The sequence below is a fragment of the Myxine glutinosa genome, chromosome 9, assembly GCF_964187855.1.
Source record: "Myxine glutinosa chromosome 9, kmMyxGlut1.1, whole genome shotgun sequence".
NCBI lineage: Eukaryota > Metazoa > Chordata > Myxini > Myxiniformes > Myxinidae > Myxine > Myxine glutinosa.
The window spans coordinates 22,721,282-22,732,394 of NC_136269.1; the positions used below are offsets into that span (position 1 = coordinate 22,721,282).

At 42.4% G+C, this 11,113-nt stretch overlaps 1 pseudogene; it reads right to left on the bottom strand.

Annotated features, from left to right (window-relative positions):
* Positions 1-213: 213 nt before the first annotated feature.
* LOC137435849 (U1 spliceosomal RNA) lies at positions 214-348 on the bottom strand (annotated as a pseudogene).
* Positions 349-11,113: the final 10,765 nt, after the last annotated feature.

Here is an 11,113-nt window from a genome sequence, read left to right on the forward strand (position 1 = left end):
CCAGTATACAGATAGAGAGCAGTGAAAACTACTTCAGTCAGGTGGAGGTAAGGATGTCACAAGGAAACTTGCAGTCAGGTGTTCTGAACATCCCTTGTACTAAAAAGTCATTTTGAATGAACTGCAACAATCCTTCAACAACTATTACCACTTGTACATGTTTGTGTTGGGATAAGAACAACTACATGTTTCATCTGCTTTGGGTTTAGATATCGGGGGATAGCGCGAACGCAGTCCCCCACTACCACAAATTGTACAGTCGAGTTTCCCACATTTGGGGAAATCGCAAGGGTCAACCCACCCGGAGTGCAATGGGTCGGCCTCGCCTTGAGAACACCATATTGTTTTATTTTAAAAATCGATAGTACAGGTCAACAATAATAAAAAAAATAAAACCATAAACAATCGTCACTAAAGAAACAAGTTTCCAATGTCCAAATCATTTAGCAAATCCATTGCTTCACAATACCTTCCATGCTTTCATGTAGTATTTAACAAAATAGCAATCTACCCTGGCTTGGGAAACCTCTCCTTCCACAAAGCCTTCTCCCTGGTGGAGGCTCTTCCCAAAAGTCTCGAGCAATAAGCTATCTCACTCAGGAAAGTAGCCACAAAAAGGCCAGGGTCCCACTTGTCCCTTCCAAAGATGACCAAGCAACTTCATTTCCACAGCGCCATCTTCGTTGCACACGTGATCCTCCAATATGTTGACTTCTGCAACAGAGGAACTCGCCCAGTTAGTCCATTCGTAACAACCTCGTATGTTAAATACTGTTACGGTCATCGAGGATGAGGACCTGAGTCCCAAATGTCACTCCCGACTAAGTGTGTTATCGGGTGACTAATGTCAGTGACCCCAAGTTCTCTCCCCAAACCGCCGGGCCGAGGCCCGCAAGCTGGCCGAGTGGTTTTTGGAAGGTTGAACTTTTGGCTTCGTGCAAGGAGTTTAAACTGCCACACTGTCAGCTCAGGGGAGTTTGCAAACCGATCCGAAAAAGGTCAATCAAACAAAATGAAATACAATCAATTGACTTCAAATAATGCAAAACTATACAATAATCAAATCATATAAGTACAAGTATGACAGACTTAATTAATTAACGTCCGCAATCCCCCTCTCCTTTCATCAACCTCCACGAGCAAGGATCACGTTTTCACCACCCTACCAAGAGCTGCTCTTCTTCCCTCTGTCCTTCTCCCCCACTTTCTTGCTTCTGGAACAGCTTTTGGTTTCCGAGGAACTTCGACTTCTTCAGGCACACTACTTTTCCTAGATTCTTGTAAATCTGCTTCACAAAGTCCAGGAAACGGTAAATCAGCAAGGCCTCCACGCCGGCTGGGTTTCTTCTTCCTCTCCCTTTTTCTGCCCTATTTTTGCTTCTCAGGAAAAGGGTTTAATCCTTCCCAAAGCTGTTTTTGTGCAACACCACCAACAGTCAAAATCACGTGGCGTAAAGGGAGTCGGTATGGGGTAAACTTCAAGAAAAAGGGAAAATAAATACAAAAAGGTCCTATTTGGGGAACCACAACCGAACTGACACCCCTATGCAACACACTCCAAACAACACACCACCAAAATGACCAACATTCCCACAAACGCAACAATACCTATTTGGGAGCAACGTGGAGAGCCAATGCACATTGATGATGCCCCAAGACCTTTGGGCAAATACACATGACCACATGTAATGCGACGCAGATTCAGCCTGATTACACCCGGAATACGGACATTCTACTGTTCAGGCAAGACCACGCGTGATACCTACCAGCCGTGAGGGAAGTAAACCTTTTACATGTTGCCACACCAGGTCACTGACGGCCGGGCATCGACAATGCCGAGATGGATAACCAAAACGAAGAACTCCATCCCACAGAAGTTCCCCTAATAATACTCATGTCTTCATCCGAGAAGACATGAAGTTTCAAAGTTAGAAAACGCACCTCATTCAACCTCTTAAAGTCAAACTCTATTATCCCCCGCTTCAAAAGGTCGTACGGGTATGTGGGAAACCAATTGTTGGGACCCGATGATCTGACGTCAAACACTTCCCACCCGTGCACAATGGGCCCCATATTGTAGTGGATGAGCCCTCGCAACCCCCACAGCTCTCCCTTCAATGCTCTCAGGTGACATGCCACTGATGCCACACATAGCAGCAAGGGAAGGTCAGGGCAGCCTCTGTCCTCGGACACCTCTCTTTTACACAAATCGGTCCAACTCGGTTTAAAGATCCATGATGCACAGAAGAACCCATACACAATACCCTTTAATTGATGGACGACACCAGGTAATGGAAGCAGCACCTCAGCTAGAGTCCTCAACGCAGGGAAAAAATTGCCCCTTGACGATTAATGCTTTTTCATGACAGGCAAGCGTCCGTCCTTTCCATTCGTGGCTAAGCTTTCTAATCTGGGCCAGCTTCTTATCCCAGTTATCCACCGGGTTTGCTACCTTCCCCAGAAACACTCCCAAAACCTTCAGGGCAATTCCATGGTTAGTAACGTTACATTTTTAGCAGATTTTCATATCTTATTCTCCTGCAACATTACCATCTATTCATTTCAAGTCACAATCATGTTACAACATGTTCACGCACCCTAGGTCTATAATACAGAAAAGAATGAAAACAATTCAAAAAATATTAGAGTTGCAATGGTAACTTTTAATGTTGGTTAGTAACGTTTGCTAGCGCCTAGGGTGCCAGCTTAGGATCCAAGGATCCTAGGTTCGAATCCCGGTCGATCGCTGAATTAACGCCAGGGGGGTTGACTCAGCCTGGTCATCCTTCCGAGGTCGGCTAATTGAGTACCAGTTCACTGGTAATTCCCTGTGTGTCGTAAAAAGGCGACAAACAGGGTTGGCGGCAGGAAGGGCATCCGGCCATAAAACATTGCTTCAAAAAGGGGACCAAAAAAACAACCACGGTCCCCGAAAAGGCCAACCCCCGCAAAATGGCCTCCTTAAACGGTGGTTTTTTTTAGTAACGTTACAAAAAAAGGACATGGGAAAAAAATCAATGTTTGAGATACCTCAAAAACAAAGTGCCATGTTCGTTTTACTTCGAGTTTGATGACGAATGTTTCAGCCAATCATTTTAGCAGCTTGACTTCATTTTTGAATTAGACCCAAAAATCACGGTTAGTCACGTTACGGTTAGTAACGTTACAGTTTGTCCATGCAAAGGTACGAGTTACAAAACATCGTGTTTGACCCTCCCCCTTCATTAAAATCACAAGATACACTTAGGAATTACATGTAAATTAACATAGTTATCCATATAACTCTTATTTAAGCTCTTAACTCACAACTTGCAACATTCCAAACATATTTACAACATATTTTTATCCACTACATTCCGAAGTTCACCCTTTCCCAATGGGTAACTTTATAATGCATGTCAACATAGATGACAATGTATTTCCACCAAGTAACTATTTAATTGAAAGCATTTAAATGGAATTCATTATATTATAACAGACAAATATTGAGTAGAGATTAATTCCATAATACAAAACAATGTTTGTTGACTTGTACATACTTGTACATCCAATACATGTTACAATTTAAAACTTTATGAAAATTTAAAAAGTATTTCGGTCTTCGTTTCAATTTCCCATTTTTTTAAATCAAAGAATATCCTCTGCTTTTTTTTTTTACTATGATACTCTTCAGAGAGATCTAAAAAGAAATCTGAATCCTTCTTCTTTCTTGTCAGAAATACAGTAATGATAATTTGTACACATATGATACAAATTCATGTTCTTAAAGTCATGTTGTATCCTGAATGATGCAGTCTAATTACATAGTCATAAAAATGTCATTGCAGTTCTTTTGCATTCTTTTAAGGGAAATGTCTTTTTTCCCAGTGATAAAGAAAAAAAGAAAAACTTGAACAGTCAGTTGCAGTCTAATGCATTGATCCTTGATAAAGTTCAAATCTGAACAGAAAATTTGAATTGTCCACGGTTATTGACAAATTCTTGAGCATCCAATTTAGAAATCATCTTGTTCTCCATGTAGAAAATGGCATCCTTTTGTGTCGGCCATTTCCAGTACTTTCCCACTCGCTCCATTACTGACACCTGAAACTCACCCTCGCACACGGCAACAACTTCTCCGGGAAATTGCTTGCCTTCGTATTCTACTCTGTACCAGTCTCCCACTACAATAGACTCATCACTGCTTTGGGTTACAACATCATCCTCGTCAGCCCTGTTAGTGGTGTCTTTTGTCAGAACGTGAGACACCACTTCATCATTCACCACCTTCAGGAAATGCATCTTGGCGATGGCAGTGATGGGCTTGGCCTGACTGAATACACCCTTCAAGTTCAGCCTTTCATTCCTCCTCATAATCTCCGTTGAGTTTCTCCTCATAACCTCAGTGACACACACATTCTCCATGGTGCTTGCCGCGGCAATGAAGCTGCCTGCGTTTGTGACGATGTTTTGGCAGTTAAGAACTTTCTGCATGACAAAGCGCTTGGCTGACCGACCAATCCCATCAACTGGGCCTTTTCCGTGGGAGGTCGAAAAAAAGTTCCACTCTATGTGGATATTGTGAGCCTCTTGAAGAGTACCCAGTGCTGCTGCCACAAACCGGTTCTTAAATTGTGACGCTGGGCCATCTGACCAGATAGAAACGGATGTTACCTTGTCTGGTAGATAACCTAGCAGCACGTCCAGGTAGGCTATGATGGTATCCTTGGAGTGTGAGGTCATCTGATGCCAGGATATGAGAATGTAGCGATCCAGAGTGCCAGAGCGCTGCAGTGAAGAGGGAGACTTGGCGCTGATGCCAGTGCGCGCTTTGGACTTCGTCTTGAGCAACGCACGTGAAATTTTCAGAGAAATCCACCTGGAGGAGCGCACTGTGGATGTCATGTGATTCAGAACCAGCCGTTTCCCTCTGAGCATTGTATGCTGTTGCTTGTTCACGTTTTACATAGCAGTGCTGCAGGAACTGAGGTAAGATGGCAGTGATGTGCTCCACTCGCTCCCCTACAGTTCCCTCCTCCAGAATCTTCATCATCCTTCCATCATTATCCGTCTCCCACTGAAGCCATGAGCAAGGGGTGTTGAGGGATCCCTCAAAAGAGTAGGATTTGTTGAATCCTGCTGCATCTTGGCATTCTGCACATTCATTCATGTAGCACTTTCCTGATGGTTGCTTGCAGAGGAAGGAAGCTGGGAGATCACGGGTATAATCATCGAATTCTGGACTAGCCTTGTGTCGTGCATTAAAAGCATTGATGGCATTCTCGTGGTACCTGCCGAGACAGACATTATGCGGTAATTTTTGACTGAGCAGAACATGCTTGGGGCGACACTCTACAAACTTGGACTTTCCCACTTGTAAATCAGGGTGTTCTTAACAAAAGAAGGCATATGTCTCTTGTATTGAAGCAGTGAGGTGTCTAGCTTGCATTTTCTTCTTTCCATCTGCATTCCAAATAGTGACTACATCCCTTCTTCCTGGGGCCTGACAACTAACATCATCTCTCTCATAGAACTCTTGGATGATTTTCACTGTATCTTCACTGAGTTTAGGAGGACCCCGTCTTCCTTTTATCTGCTGAAGCTGATGGTAGTTCAGGTCCTTGCTTGATTTCTATCTCATATAACTTGCGAGAGACAGCACTTCGTCGTCTAGGAGTGGTGGGGAGTGCTTGATTCATCATCCGATGGGCTCTGGCAGTGGCTTTTGCGAATGCCATCGCACTTTTGAAGGGCCCAGCACTTGCTTCTGATTTGGATTTTTCTGCCCTTTCTTTCTTCAATTTCCTGTGCCTTGCTACTCGTTTCTTTGTAGCTTCATTCTTCTTGCTTTCAAGTTGTTTTCTCACACATTTTGGTAAGGCACTTTCTTGCTCCTTTTGCTTCTCCCGGCACCTCTTCATGGCGACTGCTTTCTTATTCTTGTATTCCTCATACTTGCCAGTCCTCTTCAAGTTCTCCATGAAACGTTTTTGCTTCTCTTTGTTTGTCAACTTAGGCATGATGACATATGGAAAAAAAGGAAAAAAATCATTTTAAAATATTATGTATGAGCTTTAAAAAATGGGCAAGTAGTAATAAATTAAGCTGAAGAAAGATTTCCTGCATCATATTAGGTAGTAGAATGCATTTGTGAGTGTGGAACTGGATGAGTGTGGGGCAGCTTCCATTCGTGACAAAAAAAAAAAAAAACAAGAAATTTAAGAAAAAAATATACAGGAAGTATTAGTTATTAAAATTCATGGTTACCAGATTCTTTTTGTATCCCTTTGAAGTTTGAAGAAAGTTTTTTTTTTTTTTTTTTTTTTTTTTTTTTTTCTGGTGCTACAACACTACATACATGTTGATTACTAGTAAAGATGAAAGCTTCCATGGCAACTAATTGGCCAATGCACATCAAAACAAACAAAAAAATACATAGATCACCTGTTCATCAAGGCCCCCAAACATCACTTGTATCCTGGGCCTATCAAATCTTTCCCCAAACACAAACACCCTACTTTTCTCAAAGTTAATATAGAGCCCCGATGCTTGAGCAAATGCCACACAGCATCCCACCGCTTCCCAAAAAGAGTAGTCATTTCTGGCAAATACAACAATATCATCCATATATGCTATGGAGGCTATGCCATCCCCCACCATCCCTGGGATCCTAAACCCATCCACCTTATTCTCCAAGGCTGACTAGGGGGAAGAGTTGCCAAAACAAAAAGCAAGGGGGATAAGGGACAGCCTTTTCTGACCCCTTTCTCCACTTTAAATCAATTTAACACTGTTGTTTATCACTACCTTTGCAGTCGAATTCTCATGAAGACACTGCATTGCCCGAACCAACCTTGCGTCAAAGGACAACACCCTTAATAAGTCCCATAAATAATCCTGGGAGACGTTGTCAAATGCTTTTACCAAGTCCAAGCTTAAAACTGCAATGTCTAACTTTCTGTTCCCTACCAAGGCCAGTACGTCTCGAACGAGGAGCACCACGTTGGACGCCCTCCTACCTTTTATACCACACCTCTGGTGCACGTGTCGGACCCCACTGACCACGTGCTGCATGCGACTTTTTGCATTGACGCAAAAATCTTGCCGTCCGAATTCAGTAGTGAAATTGGCCTCCAATTCTTAATATCTTTGAGATCCCCTTCTTTTGGGAGTGGAATCAGCAGCGATTCTGACCAAGACTTCGGTACCGTATTTTCTTGCCATACCACATTGCAGACTTCCAAAAGCGGCCCTTTAATTTCTTGCAAGAATACTCGAAAAAAATTCATTTGGAATTCCGAGGGGTTTTACCTTTATTCAACACTCCAACCACCCGCTCCAGCTTCACTGATGTAAATGGATGGCTACTTCCTGTACCGTTTGCCTGAACGTTGCAATACGAGAAGAGATGGCCCTTGTCTACTGCCGAGACCTCCTCCCTTTTATACAAGTTTGAGTAAAAATCCCTAATCAGTTGATCGACCACCTGTGGGTCTGACTGAACTGTTCCATTATTATCCATTATGTATACCTGTCAGCCTTTTTTGAAAGAAAAGCGGTAGGCTGCGTCGCTAGGGGGTTCCGGGGGCATGCCCCCCCCCCCCGGAAAATTTTCAAAAAAATGAAGCAAAATGGTGCAATCTCCTGCATTTTGAGACCACAGTTAGCTGAAATATATCAACATATTTTTAGAGTGAAAAAGAGAAAACTTAACTTGGTTGATCTACTCACCAATCTTTATTTTTCTAAGACGTCATGATCATCAGTCACGTTTCCATAAATTACTCACTGTCCAAGCTCTTACATGTATGTGCCCATACATGTACACAAGAGTTTACATAAACTCACTGATACATCTTTATGAATGAAATGACTGGCCACTCTGATTTCATAACATATTTACAGTTTCACACATATTTACAGTTTTCAGGTTTGAACAGTTAAGATGCACATTTAGCTATTCAGAGCCTGGTAGGTGGCAGATTTGGCCTTAAGAAGGTCGGCATCGGGCTTCGACGAGAAGCAGCTGACTCCATCCGGCTTGAAGATGTTAATCTTCCCTGCCAGCAAACCACACAGTGTTTCTGACGCCATGGCTGTCCTCGTACACGCTTGACTTGGCGTGACCTTCCTTGCCGCGTCCAACGTGCTCCTCTGATCAGTTGTCATTTTCTTGACCATGCTGGAAAGGGACTCACAGTAGGCGTTACTGTGAGGGATCAGCAGGACGTGTTTGGCCAGTCTACAGAGCGATGGGTAAATGGGCTGGCTGGTGGCAGGGTCCGTCATCTTCTCCATGGCTGCCCAAACCACATCCACCCTCTCATCTGGGTCATATGCTGGCAGGGTGACTTCTGACTGATATGTGCAGAACTCTCTGCACAGCGCATCTCTGTTCTCTTCTGGGGCAACAGATGCAGGGAGCTGTTCAACCAGTGTAAGTCGGCTCTGCATGGAAGCTGTCTTGGAGGAGGCTGGGTCCACGATGACCGCATTCCTGATCAAAGGGTCCTGGAATGGGAATTTGTCCCTCATGTAGGTCAGGGAACCAACGTAGAACATTCGGACCTCTGCTCTGAATTTCGTCACTCCACTGGTCCCCTCTAGGGCGTTCTTCACAATGAGCTGCATTGCCTGGAAACCGACAAATAGCTCCCTGTTCGACCTCTGGTTGTCCTGTTCAGTGAAGTCCACATTCAAAACGTCCTCCTCACCCTGGATGACAGAGGGCAGGACCAGACAGGACAGGATGCTCTGTAAGCAAGAAGAACAAATAATGTGAAAATAGTAACTATTTTTTTTTGTTCTGAAAACAAAATCTGTGCACAATTACAAAACAAAATGTATGTCATTTTATGTTGAAATATGTATAATAATGCAGTTGAATAGGTTTTGATACAATACACGTATAATACATGTATTATCAATAAAATGTACTGCACCTGTACCGTAAACTGCTTTGATTATATTTGTGCCAATGACAAGTAGAACAGACATCTCATTTCATATTGAATTTCTGTTTCTGGATGACATATGTAATTGTTAATTTTCAAATCACAATCAACATCCTATAATACAGAATTTCCAATACTTAGAATTTATGTATTTAACATGTTATACATACTCTGTAGAGCTTCACCATTGAGGGGTACAGGCGGTGGATCATAGGATCCTCGGTCTGCAGAAGCGTGTTAAAGCCATCGAAGTTGGGCAGGACAGCATGCAGGAAGTGGATGTAAAGCTGTGCAGTTGGATCTTTGAAGAGTCTGACCAGCCTCTGCTCTCTAGGCCCACCTCTAGTCTTGGATGACCTGAAAACATAAAACAATCATGAATGACTTCATGATCATATAAACCAAATGTTAAAAAAATCACTTTTCAGATAAATGTATAATAATGTTTAATGATTCAAACTCTTAAATATTAAGAACATACCTACATTTGAGACAATTATGTTACCCTTTTTGTATTTTAAATAATTGTGTCAAAATTCAAATAACCGACTTAGCTTTCACTGATTGAAATATAGAACTTATCACAGGCATACAGACATCCGACTTCCTGAAAGTATTATTTCAAGTCATATTAAACTAGCATTTATTCTTTAGGTCGTCATGACAATGTTTATATACCTTTTCCGCTTCTGTGGTTCCTTCCCTCGTAGAGGTGTATCATCAGTCATCATCATCGTCGTCAAAGTGTCAAGAAGTAAGACCGCAGGCCATCCCAGAGATTCAGGCTTCTTTCCAGGCACTTGTGGAGACTCAGCCACCGAGTTGAGACGTGTTTTAGCACTTTCCGCACGGTCACATCACAGAATACTGGCATGTCTCGGAGCAGATGTTTCCTTTTCGCACTGAAAAACAGACAAATTCATTCGATACTGAGCACACATTATAACATGTAACAAACAAAAACAAATTTATAATTTCATTTATTCACAACAAAGTTTAATCATCAATTTTATATTTTCATTACCTGAAAAACAATATAAAACAATATACTACTCGTAATAATTTATTACGTTAGTTATAATCGTAATTATAATATATATATATATATATATATATATATATACGTAGTGTGTTCAAAAAGTATCCGACCTTTATTTTTCGTGCGTAAAAAAAAAAGAAGCTAGGGAGGCGTTGATTGATGCATGTATGTAGGCGATCCTAATGCGCACGCGTGAATTTTTTCCCACCTGCAGAAGCTGTCATTCGACGGCAGACCGCCGATGAGTGAGGACATGTAAGTGAGCGCCGTCGGATTTTCGTTTTTGACAAAATGACGGAAAAACTTGAACAACGCTACTGCATCAAATTTTGTGTTTCATCAAACTTGCATCAAAACTGCAACTTGGTTTCTGGGTCGTACCCATAAACCCAGGACTCATCGCCAGTGATCACCGTGTTGAGGAAGCTGGGATCGCTGTTCACAGTCTCCAGCATGTCCTGTGCGATCTCCAAACGGAGTTGCTTCTGCTCAATCGTTAGCAGCTTTGGTACGAACTTCGCTGAGATTCTCCTGAAGCCCAAATCCTCATTCATAATGGAATGAACGGTGTTGAATCTTGCGGATCGTTTCCACTTGGGAATCGCCAAGCTTTACACAAAATTTGATGCAGTAGCGTTGTTCAAGTTTTTCCGTCATTTTGTAAAAAACGAAAATCCGACGGCGCTCACTTACATGTCCTCACTCATCGGCGGTCTGCCGTCGAATGACAGCTTCTGCAGGTGGGAAAAAATTCACGCGTGCGCATTAGGATCGCCTACATACGTGCACCAATCAACGCCTCCCTAGCTTCTTTTTTTTTACGCACGAAAAATAAAGGTCGGATACTTTTTGAACACAGTAGTGTGTATATATATATATATATATATATATATATATATATATATTGTTACAGACGTGGCTTGGATGTTATTTACCGAGCGGTTTTATGGTATGACCACGTCTGCACAAGTTACCCGATTGTGCCCGAACGTTGACTAGTCGCGCGATGCTGGCTCAATAAGAAAAAGAAGACACCCGGCTGGATTACAATAACACAATACGACACCAATGTTTCAATTCTCAAGACCTCCGGAGGAGATTATATTCGTACGGAAAGGTCAGATTACAGGGGCTAGAGGTA